General features: G+C 40.5%; 3 long non-coding RNA genes across 3 annotated transcripts; 1 reads left to right on the forward strand and 2 right to left on the reverse strand.

Annotated features, from left to right (window-relative positions):
- Nucleotides 1-1,391: 1,391 nt before the first annotated feature.
- Nucleotides 1,392-4,909, reverse strand: LOC143418933 (uncharacterized). The gene is made up of 3 exons (XR_013098883.1): nucleotides 4,188-4,909; nucleotides 2,681-2,784; nucleotides 1,392-1,704 (listed from the first exon to the last, which is right to left on the reverse strand). It is a non-coding gene; the product is annotated as an uncharacterized LOC143418933 (long non-coding RNA).
- A 4,698-nt stretch (nucleotides 4,910-9,607) lies between these two features.
- Nucleotides 9,608-18,220, reverse strand: LOC143418935 (uncharacterized). Its single transcript, XR_013098885.1, has 5 exons — nucleotides 17,620-18,220; nucleotides 14,030-14,765; nucleotides 13,428-13,524; nucleotides 13,245-13,322; nucleotides 9,608-9,747 (listed from the first exon to the last, which is right to left on the reverse strand). It is a non-coding gene; the product is annotated as an uncharacterized LOC143418935 (long non-coding RNA).
- A 3,529-nt stretch (nucleotides 18,221-21,749) lies between these two features.
- LOC143419153 (uncharacterized) lies at nucleotides 21,750-22,535 on the forward strand. Its single transcript, XR_013099131.1, has 2 exons — nucleotides 21,750-22,037; nucleotides 22,134-22,535. It is a non-coding gene; the product is annotated as an uncharacterized LOC143419153 (long non-coding RNA).
- The last annotated feature ends 2,534 nt before the right edge of the window (nucleotides 22,536-25,069 follow it).

The following is a 25,069-nucleotide window of genomic DNA, read 5'->3' on the forward strand; positions in this document are numbered from 1 at the left end:
ATCCAACCACTGAAAAAAAAAGGTAACGACTGAACACAAACAGAAGAACAATTTATAAAGATTAAAATGGAACTACAGGAAGTTTGATTCATAGCCTCATTTGAACTTTAACTTTAACTTAAACTTAAGGAGAGCCGACCTGAACTCTGTGGAGCCTGATCTCCAGGGTTTTAAGTTGGACTCTGAAACCAGAGGATGTTTCTCTCTCTTCAGATTCGCTGTCGTCCTGTGATGGGAACGGTTTCAGCCCTGCGTGATCGCGCTGATGTTTGCACAGAGCAGATGATGAAGTGAATGTTTTGGCACAGTGGTAACAGTGAAACAGTTTATTAGTAACGTGGGATCGTTTGTGTGCAGAGTATGAACTGAGATTACTGAAGCTCTTGTCACACTGCTCACAGCTGTAGTTTCCTTCCATGTGTGTACGTTCATGCTCGTTACGATGACCTGACTGTGAGAAGCTTTTGTCACAGTGTCTGCACTTGTATGGTTTCGCTCCTGTGTGGACTCGTTTGTGTCTTTTAAGGTGACCTGCAGTGGTGAAGGATGACCCACACTGATCACAGAGGTGCTTTTTGACCCCACTGTGAAAGAGTTCATGTTGTTTTAACTCAGCTGATGTGGGGAAGCTTCTCCCACATTCTTTGCAGTATTTCAGTTTGTCTCCAGTGTGTTTACGTTGATGTATTTTTAGGCCGGCTTGCTGACTGAAAGTTTTTCCACAGATGTCACAACGAAAGTCTTTCCCACCACCACAGCGATGACAGGGTTGAGAAGTGGATCCATCTGTGTCGCTCTGCTTCTAAACAAAGACACAAAGACCGTGTAAGTCAGTCCTTCAACACTTTTATCCTGAAAGTCGCCTGAAATAAAGAGCATCTCTGCAGACGTCCAATTACATTTTACTGTTTCAATTAACACACTCAGTTTACTGGGCTACAATAACTACAATACTACCACCATAATACTACAGCAATACTTATTTAATATTACAGTAACATCTGACTTACACTTAAATGAAATGAAAACCTGAATAATGGCTCAGAGCTACTCTTCGGTGCAGTAGAAGTGCTAACATGCTAACACAATTTAATGAGCAGACTTGTTCCAAACAGTCAGACTGAACTTACAAGAATAAAATAAAAATACAAACCTCACAGTAACTGCACTTGTAGAGTCTCTTTCTGGTGTGGATCTGTTGGTGTTGTCTCAGGTACTGTGGAGTTTTAAAAGTCTTCTCACACAGGTCACATTGATAAGGTCTCTCCTCAGTGTGGGTAAACATGTGGTGTTGTAACTGTGCGTCTGTTGTAAAGTATTTGCCACACTGATCACACCAGTACACATCTTCTCCGGAGTGAATGCGTAGGTGTATATTTCGGCCTTAACTCCAGAGTGGGTAACTAGATGACTCTGTAAGTTGCTACTTCGAGTAAAAGCTCTGCCACACTGATCACAGCTGTAAGCTTTAACTCCACTGTGGACGACTTGGTGTGTTTTTAGGGCATTCTTCCAGGAAAACGACTTTCCACACAAGTCACAGCTGAACGGTCTCTCTCCAGTGTGGATGAGCTGATGTTGTTTTAGTTTAAACTTCCAGGTAAAATCCTTCCCACACTCGTCACAGGTGTATTTTTTCTCTCTCTTTCTTCTGTGAGGTTTGTCGGCCTCCTGAGAGCGCTGACTTCTCGGTCCACGTTGGTCCTGCAGTGACAGAGATACAAACAGAGGCAGTGAGTGAAATGCAGTCATTAAACAAACTGAAGCTTCAAACTCCCTCCATTAACACTAGTTTTAAACCTGAAGGTGGAGTGTGGCACCAAACACCACCAGAACCTGAACGACTGCAGGTGCTGATAAGTTGCGGTCGCGGTATTTCAACATCTAGTTAGCAATACAGAAGACGAGCGAGAATAAATGGAGTAATATTGTTTATGTGGCAGGTAATTTCAAATGCAGCGATTCTATCAGCCCAACAAACATCAGCAAACACACAAACTGTTTGTGTGCAGTTTGTCTCACAATGTGATGTAAAGACTGCAGTAAAATCCTCTGCAGGTTAGTGCAGGATAAGCAGGCAAGTTTACTGTAATGTGATGGATTTAAGTAAAGAACAGTGTGTGACTGGTGCACAGTGACTGTGGTGCTCATGTCAGAGTTAGATTACATCAAGTGTAGCAGAGATTAACTTAAACTTAAGCTCATGATGCTGACATTCATTCACTGAGCTCCACCCACATACCAACAGTATAGTGTCTAATATAAAGACAGTGTACTGTCAGTGTAGAGAAAGGAAATCAGCCAGGACAACTCGTGAAACATCTGCTGACATCTGGATGAATTCACAGAGAGCAGCAGGTCAGCTGATCACAGCCTGTACATTAAAAAAATCTACTGGAGCTCTCAATAGAAATGATTGTGAGCTGTGACCCTTTTCCCCACACTGAGCCACTACAGCTGATTTTAGGGTTGAATCCTGCTGAATCCCACTTTAACATCTTCCTGCTCATTTTGATGTTTAGAGGCAACGTCACCGTCTAAGATGTAGGCATTGTATACATTGTATACATTATTTCTACATTACATTAATATTGCACAAGGTTCACTTAGTTTAGCATAAAATATACATATCAGTACTTCAGCTTTTAATGGAGTATTTCTTAACACTAGTATCTGTCACCTTCTGTGTTGAGCTCATTGTTTTCTCTGCAGTGGCTGAGCTGAGTCCAAGTAGCTGAAATTTCCTCTGCTGCTCCGTCAGACTCTTCTCCTCCTCCTGATCAGCTGGGACACAAAACAGAACTTTGTTAAGCTCCACACTGCACTGAAGAGTCAAAGTGTCTCATATGTTCATCTGAGAACACACAGAACACATTTTAGCTTCCCTGGGTGGACAACTTGTTTGAAACAAACACAAAAGGTTTGAGCACCGATACCAAATTCAGCAGTATGACACACCAGTACCAGGAGAGCAATTCCTCTTTAAAATATGCCCTGGCCAAGAAAAAACCCAACAATATACGTGTGCCGTGAGAAATGATAGATAGATAGATAGATAGATAGATAGATAGATAGATAGATAGATAGATAGATAGATAGATAGATAAAATTTATTTCAAACATGCAAATATAATTGAAATAACAACAGAAAAAAATAAAAATAACAAAACTTAAAAATCATCAAGTTTTCATGTAAATATCTATGTCTACAGAATGTGTGTGCTCGAAAAGGAGTAGGATGAAGTTTTCTTGTTCCTACCCCCTTATTTCAAATTTCATTGCTTACAAATCCATATCCAGGATTCAACATTATTTGATCATATATTTAACTATGTACAAGTCTAACACATTGAACATACACAAATAAAACCATTTTCAGCACGTAAACCAGAACAACAACAAACTACATTTTTTACATAAACTAATCACTCTGTTTATAACAGCCGCTTAATCTCTGAGTTTATTTTCTATCTATGTGACAAAAACCTTAATGAACACTTAAGGTTGGGTTACTCAGGCCTTGATTTATAAAAAATGAGGACACAATGAGACAACTCAGTCACTGAGAGGAAGATTTCCTATATTCATGCAATTTATTATTTTTTGAACAATCCTGTGAATTTTTGTATTGATGTACTTGTCTTGATTTCATCTGTATATCCGAGTGGGTGTAGAAATCTGAGCCTCATCACAACTTTGCGCTGATAAAGGCAGCTGTGTTTTAGCCTGGAACACATTTATTTTTACATTTCTCATAAATGTATTTCATTATAGCACTTTTACCGCCAACATGTTGGGTCTTTTGGAGCCGGAAGTGACCTTATATGGAAGAAGGGTGGCGCTAGCTAGCTTAGTTAGCAAGCTGCATTCATAAGCTGTGCAGGTGCCACAGAGATGCTAAGTAGCCTTAATAACAGGCTAATAAAACAACAGAAACTCTGATTACAATGAGCTCATTTAAAAGCTTTCTTCTAATAAAATTATTTTCTTCTCTGTGTTTCACAACCTTTTGCTGATATCTTTCTGTAAATTAGTTTAAAGCAGCTTGAGTCAATTTAGTCAGATTTTTTTTTCCAACTGGTTCACAAAAACTTGAGAAGAGACACCGAGGAGAGCAACAGAAAGCCTCATTCAGGAGCTAAACTCAAGATTAACTAGACTCGGATTAATATTAGCTCGGTGCTTACCTTTAAATCAGTCTTGACAATAATCGGAGAGAAAAACGCCATAAAGCGGGAACTCGGCTTCTTCTTCTTCTGCTCTTGTATTTTTTGGCGGTTAAAGCTTTAAGGCGCATTACCGCCACCTGCTGGACTGGACTTTTCATGTCCCAAACATCATCAATTGGGCACAAATTTGTTGGAGTTTCTGTTAATAAAAAAGATGGAATTCAAGGATCTTGTTATTTGGTTTGTTTGTTTTCACCATTTACTCTACAATTTTCTGCCAGTGTATAGCAAACCCCACAGCTCAAATCAATGAAGAATTTAGTATTTTTAACATATTGCTTAAGCTGGAACCAGCAGCTATATAGGCCTAATTTTTAATCCAAACATGTGATAGAGGTTTACCACCAGGAGAAGCAGACTGTAAATAAAAGACTGTGCTACTGAAAACTGTTAGTCTGACTTTGGATTGTAAATATGTTTCCTTTTGTCACTTCTGTATTTGTATATGGCTCAAACTATTTGTTATGAAAGCAAAACAAACAAACTGATGTTGTATAAATTGATTCAGGATTATTTACTTCGAGTCCAGAAATCATAGCTGTCTCATCAGATCCAGTTGTGACATTAGCTATAGTTTCCGCGGAGGGTACTTGGTTCTGTATGACAGCACAGCTTTTAGGTTGAATTCAAGCGCTTGAGTACAGCCTGATAATTAGAGGCCTGCAAACTGTTTGCTGATGAACTTTGGAAGTAAAAGTACAGACAGCTATAGAAGACACAGGACACGAGATGGGTTCATTATTTCTTTTGAGTTCCATGTAACAATCCGTAAGTCTGTAATTAATGAATGTGCCATTTAATCTTGGCTGCAGCCAAGATTAAATGGCACATTCATTAAATGGCTAAAATGGGTTGGCTGCTGTTCAGCATTTAGCACAAGTCAGCTTTTGATCAGAAAGTTTTCTGGTTTGATCCCTGGCTGCTCCAGTCTGCAGGCGAAATATCCTTGGACAAGATTGTAATCCCAAGCTGCTTTCTGATGCATCCATTGGAGTGTGAATGCTTTATAGAGTTTGTGAAACAGTTGTACGTGTGGTCAGATTGTTTTGTATTTGTGTGTGGATTGAAGCACATGTCTGAGAGCACATCAATCACTGCACATATTTTTTAAAATCTTAGTTTAAATAAAGTTTTTGATTATTTATTATAAAAAAGAGATGATATATATATAATGCAGTGGGCACTCCACCAGCTAACATGTCAGTTAATTTGACACATTGATTTATTTATCATTTCTTTTTCTCTCTCAGCTTTTCAGCTCCATATTTTTGCCATTTCTTCCACACTCAACTCTGTTCTACAAGGTGAGCCCACAGTTAATGTAGGAGAGGGCAGGTGGCATTAAGAGGTTTGATTGGGCAATCTAGGGCCCAGTTAGTTCTTCCTTTTGGTGAAAGCTGGGCTCTTCAGTTCAGCATGGTACAGCTCCAAAGATTCTGCAACATCAAACCCTCTGTCTGCTAATGTTACATCACCTGGGCTGAGGCAGTCCAGGTAATTGCAACAGTTTCTTGAAATTAGTTAATTTAGATATAAACAGAGTGACAGTTTACAGATTCAAACATGTCTCAGAGAAAACAGAAAAAAACAGTAAAGCCCAACTCTCCTCTTTGTGATCAGGAAGACAAAATTCAACTTCCTGATCAAGTAGACAAATCATTCAACCAGCTTCTAGAAAAGGAAGATATTCAAAAGTTGAAAGAAATGGAACTCCTAGACAGGGAAGAAACTTTGAGCTCCAAGCAAAGCTTGATAAAGCACTAGAAAAACTAGTGCTGAAGGACAAAAAGAATCAGGAGCTGCAAGTAAAGCTTGATGAAAGACCGCACACAAATGAAGAGTTTCTTCAAGAAAAAAGGCTACAGGAGATAAAACAGAAGGAAATGGATTTCAAGCTCCAGGACATGGAGAAACACAACAAAGGCTTGCAAATCAAGCTTAATGAAGCTCTGCAAAAAAATTAAAGAACTCCTCCAAGAAAAATAACAACAGGACATGAAGCAGTGCAAACTCCAAGGCATGGAGGAAAGATACAAAGCGCTTCAGGTAAAGCTTGATAAAACACTGAACAAAAATAAAGAGTTGCTTCAAGAACAAAAGCAACAAGAAATTAAACAGAAACAAACGGACTGCAAGCTTGAAGACGTGCAGGAAAAATACACAGCGCTGAAAATGAAACTTGATAAAGCACTGCAAAGAAATAAAGATTTCCTTCAAGAGAAAGAACAGCAAGACATGAAACAGAAACATCTGGATTGCAAACTTCAGAACATCGAGAAACACAACGAAGGCTCGCAAGTAATGCTTGATGAAGCTCTGCAAAAGAATAAAGAAATCCTTGAAGAGAAAGAAAAACTGGACCAGAGAGACACGCAGTGCCAACTCCAAGGTGTGCAGGAACAATACGGAGCGCTGCAGGTAAAGCTTGATGAAACACTGCACAAATATCAAGAGCTGCTTCAAGACCAAGAACAACAGGAAATAAAGCAGAAAGAAGACAAAGAAATTCTCCAGGACTTTGAGAGGAAAAACCAAAACCTGCAAGAACTTTATAACAAACTGAACTACAAAACACCTGAACTGGAAGAGGAAAAGGAAAAACTGCAAAACCAATGCTCAGAGATGCAGAGTAAGCTCAATGACATGCTGAGAAAAAACACAGAAGTCGAGGAACTTTCAGACAACGTGAAATGCAAAAACACTGAGATGCAGCTGTTTTGCGGCAGTCCAGACGTTGATTTGAGAAGAAGCCATGGCATGGAGATCACCTGAGAAGGTGCCAGGAGAAAGAGCCAGGCCTTTGCTTGTGAAAATAGAGCACGCAGAAGCAATGGACCCAGCTATGTCCTGACAAAATTAGGCACATATTCAGTAAACATGGCATCCTTCAATTGCTCTCTTAGCCACCCCAGACGTGTAGTCATCCAGGATCCTGTCTGAGTACCGCCAATGACTGATGCGTCTGACAAATGCTGATTGCTTTGCAAGAGGATCGGGATTGGAGGGACAGCGGATTTCACCGGGAATGGGACAACAGCAGAAATAGCTTCAAACATCAAACATTACTGCATGAAAAGCACAAAGAGTGGACACATTTCATTGTTTGGAACACTGCTTTTCACTTCAGCTCTTTGCATGTAAAAACTTTGCTCTTCTCCACAGCTGGCTGACGGACACGCAAAAGCGCAAGAGTGGCCACAGAGCCACTATGCCGGCCTTTGTACACTCTCTCCATCTAATGATAGAGAGGAAGGATACATTCACTACTTCTAGCCTCCACTATTCAAATTCAGTATTTTCACAGCGTCCTAAAAGCTTCCTGAAAAGCCTTTACACTATTTTCCAAAACGCTGCTGTGCTGCCCCTTTAATCCTCCTCAGTTCCCTCAGTTTGAGATCCTTCCTGGGCTTGGTGTCATGGTACTCCAAGTTTTGCCAAACTTTGCAACTGTTGTAGCCCCTATGTGTGGCTGTGCTAACGACAAGAACACTTTCACATGGACTTCAGGTGCACAAGCGAGCTTTGAAGAAGTAAAAAAACTCCTGGTGAATAGTCCTGCACTGGCACTGTTTGACCCTGCCTTGCGTGTTGTGATCTCTACTGATGCAAGTGACTATGGGCTTGGTGCTGTATTTGCTCAAGTGCAACCTGATGGCACAGAAAAACCTGTGGCGTTTGCTTCCCGCACACTGTCTGCAACAGATCAAAAGTACTCAACTGTTGAAAAAGAAGCTTATGCTTGTGTGTGGGCTGCAGAGAAATGGAGAACGTATTTGTGGGGCCGACGTTTCACTCTGCGGACAGACCACCAAGCTCTGACAACGCTGCTGAGCACCAAAGGGTTTAATAGGGTTGGCATGCGCATCGCCCGCTGGTCTGCCCGCCTCCTGTGTTTTGACTATGATGTTATTTGCCGCCCAGGTTCTCAGAACTATACAGCTGACTGTCTCTCTCGCCTGCCCCTGCCTGTTTCTTCCCATTCCACATCAGATTCAGATCATGAAATGGTAGCCCAAGTTTCTGCTGCCATGTCCTCACTTCCAGTTGCGGACTTTGACTCTGCCTGTTCAACTTGCCCTGAACTGGTTGCTTTGCGTTCACAAATACAAAGTGGCTGGCCTGCCTCAATCAAAGCACTTGATGTCACGCTTGCACCTTACTACAAAATCCGTAATGAACTCTCAACCCTAAGTGATTATGTTCTCAGAGGCTCAAGGCTCATTGCACCACTTTCAGTGAGACCTAAACTGATTGCACTGGCACATGAAAGTCACCATTGTGCGCACAAAACAAAGATTAAGAGATCTCTACTGGTGGCCAAAAATGGACTCACAAGTTCAGTCTGCCATAACCTCATGCCTCCTTTGCCAGTCCAATGACAAAACTGCACATACTAATCCTGCTCCTCTCCAACCCGTCCCACTGCCTGATGGACCGTGGAAAAAACTTGGTCTTGACATTGTTGGGCCTTTTGATACTGCAATACCTGCTTGTAGATACGTCATAACATTGACTGACTACTACTCCAAATGGCCTGAGCTTGCCTTTTCACCTTATGCTACTACTGATGATGTCATTCAGTTCCTCTCATCTGTCTTTAGTCGTCATGGCAACCCAGAGAACATCATAACTGACAATGATGCACAGTTCACCTCTGTAATGTTCACCTCATTCCTCCAGAATAGAGGCATCTCCCACAGCAGAACATCTGTCTACTACCCAGCTGCAAACGGAGCAATCGAACGGTTTCATCGTGCCCTCCGCACCTGTATCCAGACATCAATCCAGCAGTCGAAACCATGGAAGGCGACTGTGCTGGATTGGCTTCAAGTTTACTGTGCAACACCGCATGCAACTACTTCCCTCTACTTCCCTCTCCCTAAGAACTCCTGTGTGGCAGGAAGATGCATACTATACTGGATGTACTCCCTTTGCCTCCTGCTGTGTCTCCACTGGATACGTTGCACGTCACTCAGTTCAGAAATATCAGTTGAAAATGCAACGTTACACTGATGGTAGGCGTCACGCACGGAAACCTTCTTTTCTACCAGGAGAGAGTGTGAGGATAAGGAAACCCCACCATGTTCCCAAAGGACATCCCAGATTTACCCCTCCTGTAACAGTAACAAAAGCCAAAGGCTTGAATGCCTTCTTGCTGAGTGATGGAAAGAGTTGGAATGCCACTCATCTAGCACGCTGTCGCCCAGTGACTGAAAAGAACGCTGACACTGCTAGGCTGCACCACACTCAGACTGGCTCACCTACTGCCAGAAGACTGCCACGCGTCAAGTACAAGCCTCGCTGGCACAAAGACTATATTGTAGCATAATAGGTTGCTTCCTCTCTGTGCAGGGGGATGACTGAAGGGATCACCTTGCTAATCCTTGCTGTCCAAACTGGCCTCATTGAGCTGCAGGTCATCCACAGAGCCTTCCTCCTCTCTATCATCCTCTTTATTGTTGTTGCTTCCATCCTGCAGTCCATGCTGGAGATACCTGAGTCCTAGCCCTGGGAGCATCTAGAGGCAATTAAGATAATATACCAAAGACTTTTTTCATGTGTTTATTTTTAAGAAAACTCTGTGTCCCACTGTTTGTTTTATTTTTTACTGATCATAAACAACCAGAGGTGTGGACTCGAGTCACATGACTTGGACTCGAGTCAGACTCGAGTCATTAATTTTATGACTTTAGACTTGACTTGAAAAAATGTTCTAAGACTTGTGACTTGACTTGGACTTTTACACCAATGACCTGGGACTTGAATTGGACTTGAACCGGTTTACTTGAAAAGACTTGATATTTCACCCCAAATATAAAATTTAACACGCATATTATATAGAGATTGAAAATGTGACGTCATTCAGGGGTAAAACCGCAAAGGATTCTGGGAACTCGTGGCAAGAGGTACTAGCGCACGCAGGCTTTCAATTGAAATCACAGCGATAAAAAAGAAACACAAAAATGGCAAGAAGCTGTTGTATTATTAACTGCAATAGCCGGTCGCATGACAGCCACGGGAAGCCGACGGGTAAAGAGATCGGTTGTTATCGGATTACGTCGTTGAAGAGAAATTGTTCGAGCCATGTTTCCGAAGTAACAATGAGGCGACGGGTGGCCTGGATTGCAGCCATTCAAAGACCAAATATAACGTCCCAGAACCCTCCAGCTCACAGGTTAGTCTGCTCCAAGCATTCCCACAAAGGTCAGTCTGCTGTTGTAGTTAATGCGTCATTTTCATAACATAATTGATGATATAGGTTACAAGCAAGTCTGGCGCTGAACAGAAATTGTCGCTCCTTTGTTTATTGTGCATAAATAGTGAATTGTCCTGACACAATATTGCGTTTCGCTTCTGTTATTTTGGTACATTGACAAAAACATATACTTTTATTCACAGGATAAAACAGGTTTTTTGTATCACTAATTGCCCAGTACGATTACAGCATACAGTATTGTTGTCACTGCTACATTTCTGTAACGCGTACCAGAAATTATTTCCACTGCTAATTAATTACCGTTGAGCTTAAAGGTCCTATTAATAAACGGTTAACGATTGTGTATTTATGAAGACGATTTGTGAGACTGGTAAACTTATGATACGTACGATGGTCTTTCGTTCTACACGGTGCATTTCAAGGTCCTGCACCCATCCGTCGGTAAACTGTACCTGGGCTTGTTGCAGTGACCGGAAGTTACTATCGTGCCAAACTAGGTATCCCCGACAGAATTTGTTTCCCCTGCGTCGGGAGCACACGCTGGACTGTCCAAATCACGGACAAACAGTATCCCACATTGTTGATTTTTAGTTTACAAACACTTCTTATAATGACTGACTACTCCTGACATTTTTGAGATCTTAGCTCTTTATACAACGAAGTTATAGTGGGATACAAATAATATCAGGCTGGTCCTGCCACAATTTGTTCCCCCTGTGTAAATCACGGACAAACAGTATCCCACATTGCTGATTTTTCGTTCACAAACACTTCTTATTATGACGCATTTCTCCTGAAACTTTGGAGGATTTAGCTCTTTATATAATAAAGTTACAGGAGAATAAAAATAGTTATTAGCCAAAATGTTTATGGTTTATTAAAATAATCCCATCTGATACCCCGTGAGCAATAAATATATAATTTTCTGTTGTAACCCTCAAACTGAATGGTAATGTAACGATACTAATTTTTCACAAAATGAAAACATCAGTACTTCCTGCATGCTCCCAGCACAGGGGAAACAAATTCTGTCGGGGATACCTACTTTGGCACGACACCGGTCCTACAACCGCATCCAAGAATAACATGCAGCTTATCTCAGAACTGTCGGTGAAAATTATCCTTGGAGCTAGGTTTAATTGAGCTGCATTTTAAAGAGGTGCAATTTCACAATTTGTGTATATTTTCTAAGTTCACTATTTTGTCATGTGTTGAGAAAAAGACAGATTTAAAAATTACATGGTCTAATATTTACATTTAGCATAACTGCAACATTATTTTTTCTTTTTTTTCTTTTTAAAGACTCGAAAGGACTTGAAATTCAAAATTTCAGACTTGTGACTTTACTCGGACTTTTACACCAGTGACTTGAGACTCGACTCTGACTTGCCTGACATTACTTGAGACTTACTTGAGGCTTGCAAAACAATGACTTGGTCCCACCTCTGTAAACAACTATTAATAACTATGGGCAGTTAGTTAATTATCACAGAATTCATTATCTATGGTCATCAGTACAACTCATGCTAACATCATAAGTTAAGTAATACTACGGTGTACTGTCCTTCTTTCTTCATTCTTAAACAGGCAGTTTGTCTTTTTGACATCAATAAATGTAATCTGACTGAATGTGTGTTTGCAAAGCCTGTTATCAACCTGACTGCTTTCTCATACGCTGGTTTTGCTGCCCGTCCCGTAGGAGTTTGTGGAAGCACTTCCGTGCAGTTTCTCTCTGTCCCTTCCTGCTGATCTTTCCAGCGTACATGGCTTTTATGATCTGCCAGTTCTTCCACACGGACTTCTGGCTTCTCATCATCATCTCCTCCTCAATCCTCACCTCTCTCCAGGTAACACACAACCGCATCGCAGTGTGCACTCTACCGCCAGGTGCTTGGCACTCTGTTGACCTGTTGTTCTCTTCATGGTGGAGGAGTTTCATAAAGCTCCAGTGGAGAACATGGATGAAGTCATATATTGTGTAAATGGGACCTACAGATTGCTGGAGTTTCTGGTATGTGTCACACACACGTACAGCAACTCTTTGCTAAGTTCTGACTGTAAACCAACACTGTCATGTAATGCATCAGCACTGTCTCTGCCTCACTGTCAGTGATTTGTTACCTCACCAGGTTGCGGTGTGCTGTGGTGCATCAGAGAGTGTATTTGGCGAGTGGAGTATGATGGGAAGCACCATCATCTTGGTCCACTCATACTATAACGTCTGGCTCAGAGCCCAGCTGGGCTGGCAGAGCTTCCTGCTCAGGAGAGATGCTGTAAACAAGATAAAAAGCCTCCCCACAGCTAGCAATACACAGCTGGAGCAGTATAACGACATCTGTGCTATACCTTGTGTGTCACCTCTGACACCAACAACTGCAGCAAGCGTTTGGTGCTAGAGGTCACATTTTGAGTTTGTGAAGCTATTTAAGGTAGACACACGTAATTAGCGGCAGCTGTGTTGTTGATCGGGAGGAAGCAAACAGTTTGTGACCGCTGCGCTGCTGTTAAATCCTAGAAATAAAGAATCTGAAGGACAAGATGAGTAAGGCTGGAGTTATTGGACTGTATCAAGTTTAATAACTTCATGCATACCAGTGACATCGCGTCACCCCCGCCAACGAACACCCCAGTGGCTTCAAGCCTGGGCTTAGCCTCTACAGGAGAGGTTTCAGCCATGTGTGTCCATCACAAGCCCACCACCATGATCTCAGGCCTTGAGGCAACAATCACGAAAACTAATCTTAACTGAGAGTGTTGGATGTCCTCATTGTTGCAGAGCACATGGACAGCATACTCACCTGGTTCTGTGGGCCAGCAGCACATGTCACACCATTCATCACCCTTGTCATCACATTCAATCTTGGTCTGAGAGAAACCTGAAGACAGAAACGTTCAATGATAAAAACACACAGTGGAATAAAATTGTGAGAAGTCATCAGTTGATGCAGTTTAAGGACACTTGTTGTTCTGTGCAGTCTCACCTGGAGCTCACGCTTCTAGTTCATGCCATCATGACCAAAGATTCTTCAAATAATAGTTTAAAGATGTCCATGAATGCACTGCTAACTGCTCTTCACCCTGATAAAAATCAACATGCATTTAGAATAAGAAACACTTTTACAAAACCAAAAGCTTCACTGTACTTAGTGATTTATATGTCTAAGAAACAGGTTCAGTTTGTAACTGAGAGAGCGGCTCAGTGGTGCTGAATTATATTTCCAATAGAAACACAATTTCATATGTTGTAGTAACAACACACTGCCACAAGATGGCAGCCTAGGCCTACTTTACCATGCTGTTCCAGTCAAAAAGAAAAAGTGACAGAGCCTTGAAAGAGTGACAGAGACACTTTTTATGAACTCATCTGTAATGTGTCACCTTTTCTGTAGGATGAAGAAGTGCTTCCCTTCTTTTAAAGTAAATACAGGCTTACAAAGATCCTCTAAACATGTTTCTGAAATAATCCTAAACACAATCACTAAATCAAAAATGCAAGAAACTATTTATTTAATCACTCTTCTTAACTTAATTCCTTAACTTAGTAAAAAAAAAAAAATAGACAAGAACTTTTCTGCTGTCTCACCTCTGTCAGTTTTCATGCTGTTGCAAGAACAGGTGGAGGTGCAGGTGGAACTCTGACTTCAGTGTGGTTTGTATGTGCAGGCAGGAGTGTGACATCTCAGGACAGCAGAGGATTGTTGAGCACGGTGACTCCTGCTGCGACGCCCCCGTCTGACTGTCCTGAGCTCTTGGTCCTCAGCAGACGGCCCACACACTCATTCGTCAAGTTAGTCAGCCATAACCTGCTGACAACTTGTATCTGGTAGCTTTTTCACATCCTGATCAATGTTGTTGTCAAGTGTGTCTCATATACACTATTATCTCAGTCACAGTACAGCATGCATGAATCACAGTAGATACACAGTAACGCAAAACAGCAGGCAGTCATGTATGTGTCGTCACTGTTTTGACTGAGGCTAGCTCATACATGGAATGCAAGCAAATGCTGCATGTGTGTGCAGATCCACACAATGTTTGTGGCTGTAATGTGACAAAATGTGGAAAAGTTCAAGGGGGCCGAATACTTTTGCAAGCCACTGTAGTACCACGCTCCAACAGTTTTGCAAAAGCTTCCCTGGAGAATCATGGAGAAAATACTTTTAGTTCCAGGAAGGAGCTCAAGAGGTCTAAAGTGTAAAGAGTAGACATGTTGACAGATGCTGGCCAATATCCACTCCTAACCAGGTCCTTTAAATCAGGGCTGCACTGCTGCTGCCATGTTTGACATCTGTGTATCGCCTGGTGCACATCATAACGTCCTTGGACCAAAAAGAAAAAGAAACAACATGAATAATACACCACTGCCTTCACAGATGACTTCTGTTAAAGCAATACCATGTTCTGATTGTACAGCAAGGGCAGAAAACATGCTCCATCACACTATGTTCAAATCCATCACAGAAACCTAAATAGCAGGTTGCTGTTTACTATTAATGTCGATTAAAATCACGATTTTTCCTGCTGATACTGTGAAGTTTACGCAACCCACAGGAGCAGTTTCAAAGCTTTACTGTTGGCAGAATGCGAGCTACCAAGAAAGAGAAAACCACTTAAATAGATTCTTTCTAACTGGCTGTAGACACATATGAAAACCAAAATTGAGTGAATCTCATGAGGAAATATCTTGTATATTGGTGCAATTTTGACCGTCCACTCTAATAATACATGTGGTTGGAGCAATGGCTTTAAAAACATCAATAACACTTTCTCTGCTGTGGAGTGGCTGATGTTCGTGATGTAGAACATCACAATCCCCACAGAACCATTCCTCTGGAAGACACTCTCTGCACATAGACAGGACTTTGAACAAATTCAGCAAAATTTGAATAACTGAAAGTAGTATGCACTCAGATCCAGCCACTCTTGACAAAGGTAGCAGCTTCTATTTTGATATTATAGCTCCGGGTGGCTCAGTGTGCTTCACTATGAGCTGACGGTTAAAAGGACATTTGTCAAACTCATGTGGTTTTATAATTATTAAACTTCTCACACGCTCAAAGACATAAATGTCAGCCAACAAGGCATCGCTCATCAAGCTTAGCTCCATAGAAATGTATGTTATTGACACTTAATAACAGCAGGGTGAAGACAGTGGCAACACAGAGGATGGCCAACAGCTTCTGTGTCAGTGAGACATTTCAGCTGGTGTGGCCGTGCTTCTTTCCAGCACTCAGCAGCTTTCTGCTGCCAAAAGGACCGTGACACTGCCCTACTTCTTTGAGCCTCCGGAGAATGACATCAATCCAAAACAGCAGACAGCCTTTTCAAATACTTTTCTCTAAAGAATGCAAATATCAAGTATTCTTGCTCCCCTTTCTTTCTGATAATGTCACTTTTACAAATCCTGTCCCATCAGCTCTCATGGCTGGTTTGGCTTTGAGGGTCGGGGAGGACAAAAAGCTATTAAGGACCTTTTGATCTGCAGTCCAGTTCTCCTCTAAAGTATTAAGGATGAAGCAACAGTGCTCCTCTTTGCTATTCTGAAATGTGTGTTAAACACAGTGTAGAAGGTAAGTAGAAGCTTACACAGCACCATCAGCCATCATGCTAAATTTGCATCTTCAAAAGTCAATGCAGCCAGACTCACACCTGATTATAAATGTTCAGGAGACACTGTTGAATGTTTAGTGTTAACTTAAATCACTCATCATTTACAGCATTACAGAGTTCGGGGTTATGGGTTAGCACTATCATGTTACCCGTAACTGTATTAACTATGGTAGTAACTTAACTAGCAGTGTTGGTCAAGTTACTTACTTCCCCCAAAAGTAATCCCCTTACTTTACTGATTACTTATTTTCAAAAGTAATTAATTACTTAGTTACTTTTTAAAAACATGATTTATGACCTGAATAGGTAATAACGCAATAGATCTTTCAGCCCAATTCTACTTTTTCTGCATCATCCATCATACAAAATGTAATCAAATGGAAAAGTCTGTTTTTAAAACTTGTTTTATTAGTTTGAATCTTTTTACTTTATGCATCAAGCAAAAATTAAATTATATGCAACATCCTGACTAGAAGAAATTTGTGGAGGAATCCGCGAGTCTCTCTGTGAATTTCCAATCCCGTAGTAGCGTACTCGGTGCTTGCTCTGAAGTTAAGGGTTTTTTTCACTGTAAAAAGAAAGTTTCTAAAAGTTTTTGTCACTTTTTACGGAATCAAACTCAAAGTAAGTTCAGTACTTCCACGCTTTAAACGCTGCACGGTCATACTCTCTCTGCACTCCTCCATAGATTATCCATTCTTGATCTGCACACAGCTGTTATTGTCATGAGGCACTCTGGCAAAAAAATTACGGTTTTAGTAACGCAGTAACGCAGCGTGCTTATGGGAAAGTAACAGTAATCTAATTACCTTTTTGCAATAGTAATCCCTTACATTACTCGTTACTTGAAAAAGTAATCGTGTTACTGCCCATCTCTGGCTGTGAAACACTAATAAAAAATGATTAACTCAAGTTTTTGCTGCTAAAGTTGGTTCCATCAGCTGCTGAATCACAGGATGTACTTGGTTATAGTCATTTGTGCATTTTGGGTTGCTTTAAATAAATAATGATGTGTTGTAATCATCCAGATCTAGAAGCTTAAACTGCTTTTTCACGTGTCTGTAAATGAATTTCTTTCTTATCATTGGTGTGGGCTGACACTTGACACTCTGTGGCTCCTGATTTGTCTGTTGTCAAGGTCTCACCTCAGTGTGATTCCTCACGTTTTGTCATGATTAAAGGATGAATGGGAACACAGCTTCAGTCACTGTGTTCACTTCCTGATATGTCAGAACTGTGCTCACATCACTCACTTTTTTAACAACATGACACACTGCTGTAAACAGTGTGTCACGTTACTTGAAAAAAGTAATCGGATTACAGTAACGCGTGGGCAGTTAATGTCTCTGTTAACTAGTCATGATAGAAGCCAATATTTCTGTCCAAACATGGTCGGAATATGTTTCACTACAAGCTAACATTTACAGCATGACTTTAAGCTAGCACCATAAAGACGGTAAAAGACACTGTAATATGTAGAAATGCATGTGAAAAGTGTTATATTAGCAGTGGTTGTGCTACTCCACACAGCCACTTTAACATTACTGACACTGTATTTCTTACCTGTAAACAGCAGGTCTTGTGTGATAAAAGCTTGTGCAGAAAGTAGCAGGTGTAGACTGGTCCATAGCACTGTGTGAAGTGATAAGATGTGAAAGGACATATATAGGGTACCTTAAAGGGCGGCTTAAAAGTGTTTCCCTGAGCTTTTACTTGCAGCTTGATATCTAAATAAATGTAAATAAATATGAATGAAAAAAAAAAGCGGGAAAAAGGAGGAGCCCGGAGCTTCGTCTTTCGCTCGGCCTACCCCGCTATAGCAGACGGACCGTCAGAGACTCGAACTTGGCCGTTAAACTCTGGGGTCTGAATGCTGGCCTCTTAAGGCTGCGCACCACACAGCCGGCCAGAAGAAAATAGAAAAAAAAGGACATTTATCTTCTGTTGTTCAACAATTTTTTTTTCGTTTTTTTAAATCTATTTAGCTTGTTGTGCAGTATTGTTCCACACAAATGACACATGGAAACCTAGCTATTTTTTTATTGGCTTTCACAAAATGGGACTGCCAATGTTGGAGGTGTTACTGCAAAGTCTTCCTGCTAGCCGGAAACCTGCTGGCGGCGCCACTATGTTCTCAGCACACTCTTCAGCGTCAGCTTTGTTGCCTGTTTTCGGCACACCTACCTAGTCCCACTCATCCACTTTATCTGCTCATGGCAGATTTACCCACACTGAGCACTCCTTGGATTAAGGTAAATTGAAGCAGGTCATTATAAAAAAGACACACAGTTTATCATCTTATCCTTGTGCAACACCTAAAAGCACTCTGTTCATTTGTTTGCTAGATTAGCCGCTAGCATACACACACTGTGTTAGAGGCTTGTTGCTACCTAGTTAGCGATGCTACACACCTGTTACTGTGTATTTTTCAATGATTCAGCACTCCTTGGATTTTTAGACAGTAATGAGATCATGTGCACACTCCACAGAGGTCCAGAGTCCAAATGTGACCTCTAGCACCAAACGCTTGCTGCAGTTGTTGGTGTCAGAGGTGACACATAAGGTATCGGGTTTCTGTGCGATTACTTTTTCATATAGGACCAAGTATGTTTGGATAGCGTTTTGCCCTTGAAAACTGCCGTTGAATATTAGACATTGTTGTCTAATGTTATAAATGTATTGATGTGAAAGGTGTAAGTGTGACAAATATGGAATAAGATAGGAAATCAGAAAGGAGGCAAATACTTGTTCACAGGGCTATAGTCTGTAAATGATCTTTTGGCTATAGTAGATCTTTTACTTGTTCCTTTTTTAATTGTTTGTTTAAAATAGTTTTCTCTAGGTTAAGGCGTACGGTCCAGGCCTTCAGAGCAGTGGTCTGGCTGTTGGAAAACCCACTGAGTTCACAGTTGATGCCAAGCAAGGAGGAAAAGCTCCTCTGAAAATTATAGCCCATGAATATCTGGCTTTGTATATGATCACAAATATGTTAAATATATTGCATGTACCGTATTTTTCGGATTATGGGTCACACTTAAAATCCTTTTTCTCAATAATCGACAGTGCGCCTACTTAAATCTGATAGAACTAATCCCTTTTCTTCTGCACAGGATGTTGAAGGTAATTCTGTGGATGTCCAGGTTAAGGATAATGGCAACAGCACCTGCACCTACACCACACGCAAGCCTGTGAAGCACACTGTGATGGTCTCCTGGGGAGACGTTAACATCCCTGAGTAGGGATGGGTATCGTTTAGGTTTTATCCGATACCGGTGCCAAACCGGTACTTTTGAAACGGTGCCGGTGCTTAAACGGTACTCAAACCGGTGCTTAAAGAATGAAGAACACAAACTTTGTCCAAAAACCTCTCGTGTTCAGCATTGGTCTTACGCCTTTATTTATACCTTCATGGTACATGGTGAAACACACAGATAAAGCAGGAACTTAACTGCACGCCCTTCACTCGTGGGTGGAGAACATGCAGTTCCAGGAACTTAATCTAACAATAACAGCTGGTTTTCACAACTTATTGTGGTTAATGCTTTGTACGCTATCTATAAATTCAAATTCAAATTTTATTTGTCACATACACAGTCATACACAGTACGATATGTAGTGAAATGCTTGGATAACTGCTCGTGACCTAAAGAAAACAAAAAAGGAAAAGGCTATGAATAAGATAGGAAATAAATATGAAAAATTAAAAGGGTAAATTTAACTAGGAAGGAATAAAATATAAATTAAGGTTAAAAATGAAATAACTGTACAACACACTGGGAAAGAATAAGATAAAATATATAAATTAAATTGAAAAATGGCAAACCTTCTGTTGCTATGTGCTGATAACTAGAATATGCTTAAAGAAACTGACAGAAAAACAACTGCTTTATATGTGCTGGGAGTCAGGGAGTGTGCTCTCATGATAATTAAGTTTTGCACGTTCCTCTGACTGCTACAAGCATAAGGGAAATTTAAACATAATACACTCATATTTATTTCGCTGAAGGCATATATTCATAAAAGATAAAAATACTGTAACACAGATCGTTGAGCAGATCGTGTGTTGATCTGAGTCCTGTGATTTCCAGTAGTGATTTATTCCCATAACAAAATCAAATTGTCCTCTGCTGCTGTGTTGTTGCACAATGAAAATGATGGAGGTTTCAGAAACAGTCCGAACCTGGTTACTGTCTCAGATATGACGCTAGTCTTATCCTGCCTGCTTCTGTGTGTATATATGTAATATGCATATCCACATAATTATGGATTATTACAATTATGATATTTAATAAACACACACTGTGTTTTAAAGAACATACATTAAGAAACTGATTGTATTAAATTTTTATTTCAAATAAATTTCATTATATTTATAGTCATCATTTTATTATAGATTAAGTGCAAGAGTTGTTAAGTGTGGATAAATAAATAATAGTTTATTGCAATAGCAAATTGCGCCTTGGAGTCCTGAGGCACTGTGCAGGGCAACTAGGAAGTGTGTTCTGGACTCACTGTTAGTATCCACTGATTTAGTCACTGATCAACCTTCAGTCACGTAGGAGGACAGAGCTTCATGTTTATGGGATTAATGTGCAGTTTCATTGAATCCGTATTTATCTGTAAACAGGGTTCACACGGGTGCTTGAAATATGTGATCTTCGGTGCAGTTTTCCTGTTTTGTGGGGAAGAAAGGCTTTTTAAACCAACCTAAGATGATTCGTTTTCATTTTCACATGGTCTTAGTGAGGTGATGCAAAGTGAAACATGCTTTCTGTGGGTTCTTTTGGCCATGTGCTGGGAAAGCTTGAACATGGACCTTGAAAGTGCTTAAAAAGTGCTTGAATTAGAGCCAGAAAAAAGCGTATGAACCCTTGATTTGGAGGTGTTGGAGTCTGAAACCATGTGATGACTGTAAGCTCTGTGATTTATTACCTGATGGACCAGCAACACCTTCACTGTGTTTAAATGAGAATGAATCCAGCTTTACTTTAATATAGACGGCAGTGTGCAAAAGTCTTGTGCCCTCGTTTCTTTACATTTTGCAGGAGAATTGGAAACGGGTGCAGCAATTTTTGTAGATCGGACTGCGTAGTTGTGAACTGAGTTTTGTAACTTTGTAAACCGAAAGATCAGAAAATTTCTAGTCATTCACATTTATTTAATGGGCTAAATTAAGTTTTGTCTTCAGGTCCTGGGATAATGGAAGGCGGGAGGGATTTGCTCAGATTAAACGGTTCTTCTTTCTAAACAAAAAGCGTGCAGATTCTGGTTTCGTTGTGTAGAATAAAATAAAAAAAAATGTTTTGACCTGGTTTAAAAACGTAAACAAATGGAGAAATGTGCTTATGGACGTAGATCCATCGATTATTCACTTTATTCAGTAATATGTGGCCTCATTAGTAAAGAACTGACCTGCCTTGTGTACTGTAAAGCACATGTACATATATTTCAGGATCACTGTAACCTCAGTGGCTTGAAATAAACTTTATTTTGGAGTTACATATTTTGATTTTGGGCAGTTTTCTTTACGAAACAACTGTTTCTGGTCATTCACATTTATTTAATATGCTAAATTAAGTTTTGGGCATGTGTGGCACCATGATATAGATGAATACATGAAAATTGCAGCCCCCCCCCCCCCCCCATTTTATTTTTATGCTTCATGCTTCCTTTTGGGGAAAACTACTGTTAGTGTTTATTTTGCTGCAATATAAGTTCCGCCAGCAGAGGGCGGTCGAGTCTACGGTAGTGCAAAGTCTACGCTGACTGTAGACGGTTACGTCGTTTTCATTGGCCCGGAGTCTACGGTGAGCGTAGACACTGTAGACTCGGGCCAATGGGAGCGCCGAATCCCACTGTAGACGACCAATCGTCTGCTCGGCGGAAGTTGCGTCACCAAAACAACAACATACGGCGGTACAGCGAAGAAGCCGGCAAGTCCGCTATTCTTTATGGAAACTAGCATTTCTTTTATGTTTACAGTAAGTTATCGACTCTAAGACGCTCCTGGATTTAGCTGGAAGTACACGACGCCACGCTGAATACATAATTTAACCTTTTTTAACTCCATTTTATAGTCTTGGTATGGCGACACCGACGATTCGGGTAGTTAATCCAGATGCCCCTGCACATCGTCAGCAGGCGCTACTTATGGCAACCAAAGAGGCACGTTACTCTCGGGTGAGAAGTACGGTCTTCCCCAAACCTCCACAGGAGCTGCTCAGCCAAGTCACTGCCTTGACTCACGCAGAGAAGCTTCTTCAAGCCGAGGGTATCCACGCGCCTTTAAGTCAACAGTGCCTGGGAAAGCTGGTGGTGCCATTTGATCTTTACAATTGATCTTTTAAAAAACATTACAGTCAGAATCAAGTTCACTGATTGATTGTAGTGCTGTCTTTGTGTTTTACTGATTGCTTGCAGTGTTGTCCTTGTGTTTCACCATTTCATTTATTTTAATAAAGTGTTTTGTATTACAGTAACAGTGAGTTGTGGAATAACTTAATGAATGAATGACTTGGACTTACTGACCTTCTTTGAATCAGCATCACTATAGTCCAAAAGGCACTGACAAAACATACAAGCATAAATAAATAAAATCTATAGAAAGACAAACATGTTGTATATTTTTTTATTAAGTTACACACAAATAGCATACTCTGCCAACAGGTTTAAAAGACACAAATATGAAGAAACATAACAGACCTGAACCAAAGAAGCAATGTGTACAAGCAGGTGGCAAAGTCAAGTTCATAAAGTATTTGTACAACACATGTCTCTGCAAGAGCTTCAGTGTTTACTGGAATTGATTCTGAAACACTAACAGAGCTATTATCTATCTGTTATGTCAGTCAAATTTCCCATGATGCTCTTGGTTGAGATCTGGTGACTGTGAAAGCCATGGTATATGATCACACCATTTTCATAATCAACTATTCACTGACACTTCTTCAAATACTTTGTCACAGGACAAACATAATCTGTCATAGCAAAAGTGCACCCTAACATGGCAGCAAAGTGCAATGTCTCCCCATCTGGGGGTCAAGAGTTCAGGGTATGCCTTTAATTTCTTGCCTGTCTGTAAATGACAGTACAATGGCATGAATAATTCTTCACATTTTACCAGTATAAAAGTAAAACAATTACATGGTCTCATGGGGGCAACATAAAAGACTCCTCTTATGGATAGTCATTGCACATCATAATAACACAGAAGAAAAGAGAGCTATTTGTTTTCAATTGCTGTTGATTTCAGGGGACTTTCCAAACTGTTTTGGTTCAAAAGAGCCAAAGGATAATCATCACTATTGGCATAACAACTAGATGCTTTAATTGTATGTGCACTGATAATGCTTACTGTCCTGTCATTGTAAACCAGTCAAAATACATAAATAACACATTGTGAACATGGTGAAGACCACAGACAGCAGTACAGGTGTCAGGTGGGATAAAGGAGATGGAAACATCACCTGATGAAGAAAAAACAGACAACAGACTGAATGAATGAAAGAACGCTTCTTCATTGCACATTTTCCACCAATCACAAGCCTCTCCTTTCACTCTAGACTTTTGACCAATCACCAATCAGGATGAATTGCACTACTGTACTGTGCATCCCCATTCGCGGTGTCTCGCTAGAAGAGTAGTGCAGAGCTGGCGCACCAGGTAGTTCCTGATACCTCCTGTTTCTCTGTTTTTACAGGTATGCTGGGTTCCAAATAATACATATGCGATAGACAACAGTAGCAATCGATCATAAACGTAAAAGCGAGAGAGCCAATTCATGAGCTTGAGGGTTGATAACGGTGAATCGCCACCAGGTGTTGCAAAATTCACCTTTGTTAGAGGGAAGTCACCTTTGTTAAATAGCAAAGTATTTAAAAATGAATTTCATTATGTATGATCTGAGCATGCGCAGAATGATCCACAGCGCTCTTTGATCCTTTTTAAAAAAATTATTATTAAACTTTATTGAGAAACAGTATACAGAACGTGTATACAACCAGAGCAAAATTAACATATGCCAGGGGGTGTAATACAAAGAATTCATTCAAATATTTTGTAATTACTACAAATGGTAATAGTTTTCATAGCATTTTGTTAAGTAATCCACAAACCAATTTTATGTAACATAAAACATCATTATAGTAATATTTAAAATTAGGTTTTTGGTTACTGTTATTAGATTATTCTGTTATTATATGTTACCTTATATATGTAATCAAAGTAGTTGAATTAGAATACTGCTGTAGATCACATTATACCCTTTAATATAGAGTGTGTGAGCTATATGTAGTGTAGTTCTCATTATACTTTTGAGTTAACAGAACATATTCACATATTAGTTCATTAGATAAATGTGCATCACTCTGTATCCTTGATCTGCTGGGAATGTGTTACACTGTTTTCTTGACATGCTTAATTGTTGAATCATGAAGAGAAGGTTGTAAGCAGGAGACTCTGTGTCTAAAGACAGGGGAGATAGATAGACCACATTCCACACCCCCACCTTACAGAAAGCAGAGAAACAACTGCCGAGGTCATAACTTAGGCGCTGTAACAGAGAAAAAATGTGATGTTTTGGCTTTTACGACTAGCTGGGGGCCACTAGAGACTATAAAAAGCTGAGCAACCCGTCACCATTTTGAGACATGTGCCTGACCCTCTGGTAGCATCTCTCCTGTCCGGACGTTGTAATGCTCTGACTGTTGAATTGTATGGAAATAAATGATTGTTGATTGAGCATTGATACACCGAGTATTGTCCCTCCTTCAGCCCAAAGATTCAAAGAATTGGGAGATTTCAACAACTTGGTGCCGTGTGACCCGGATCTTTGGTGTGCTGAGGAGGTGTAGATTTGGCCTTTGGTGAGATCGTGGGGCAAAGTGAACAGAAGGCCGGCCTAAAACAGAAAGGTAAGCACAGCCTGTTGTATTATAAATACCAAATGTGCATATTGGGCTTTCCAAATTAATCTGTTCGCTGAGTCACATGTATTTTCACAGTAAATTTGTCG

The sequence above is a fragment of the Maylandia zebra genome, linkage group LG6 (assembly GCF_041146795.1).
Source record: "Maylandia zebra isolate NMK-2024a linkage group LG6, Mzebra_GT3a, whole genome shotgun sequence".
NCBI lineage: Eukaryota > Metazoa > Chordata > Actinopteri > Cichliformes > Cichlidae > Maylandia > Maylandia zebra.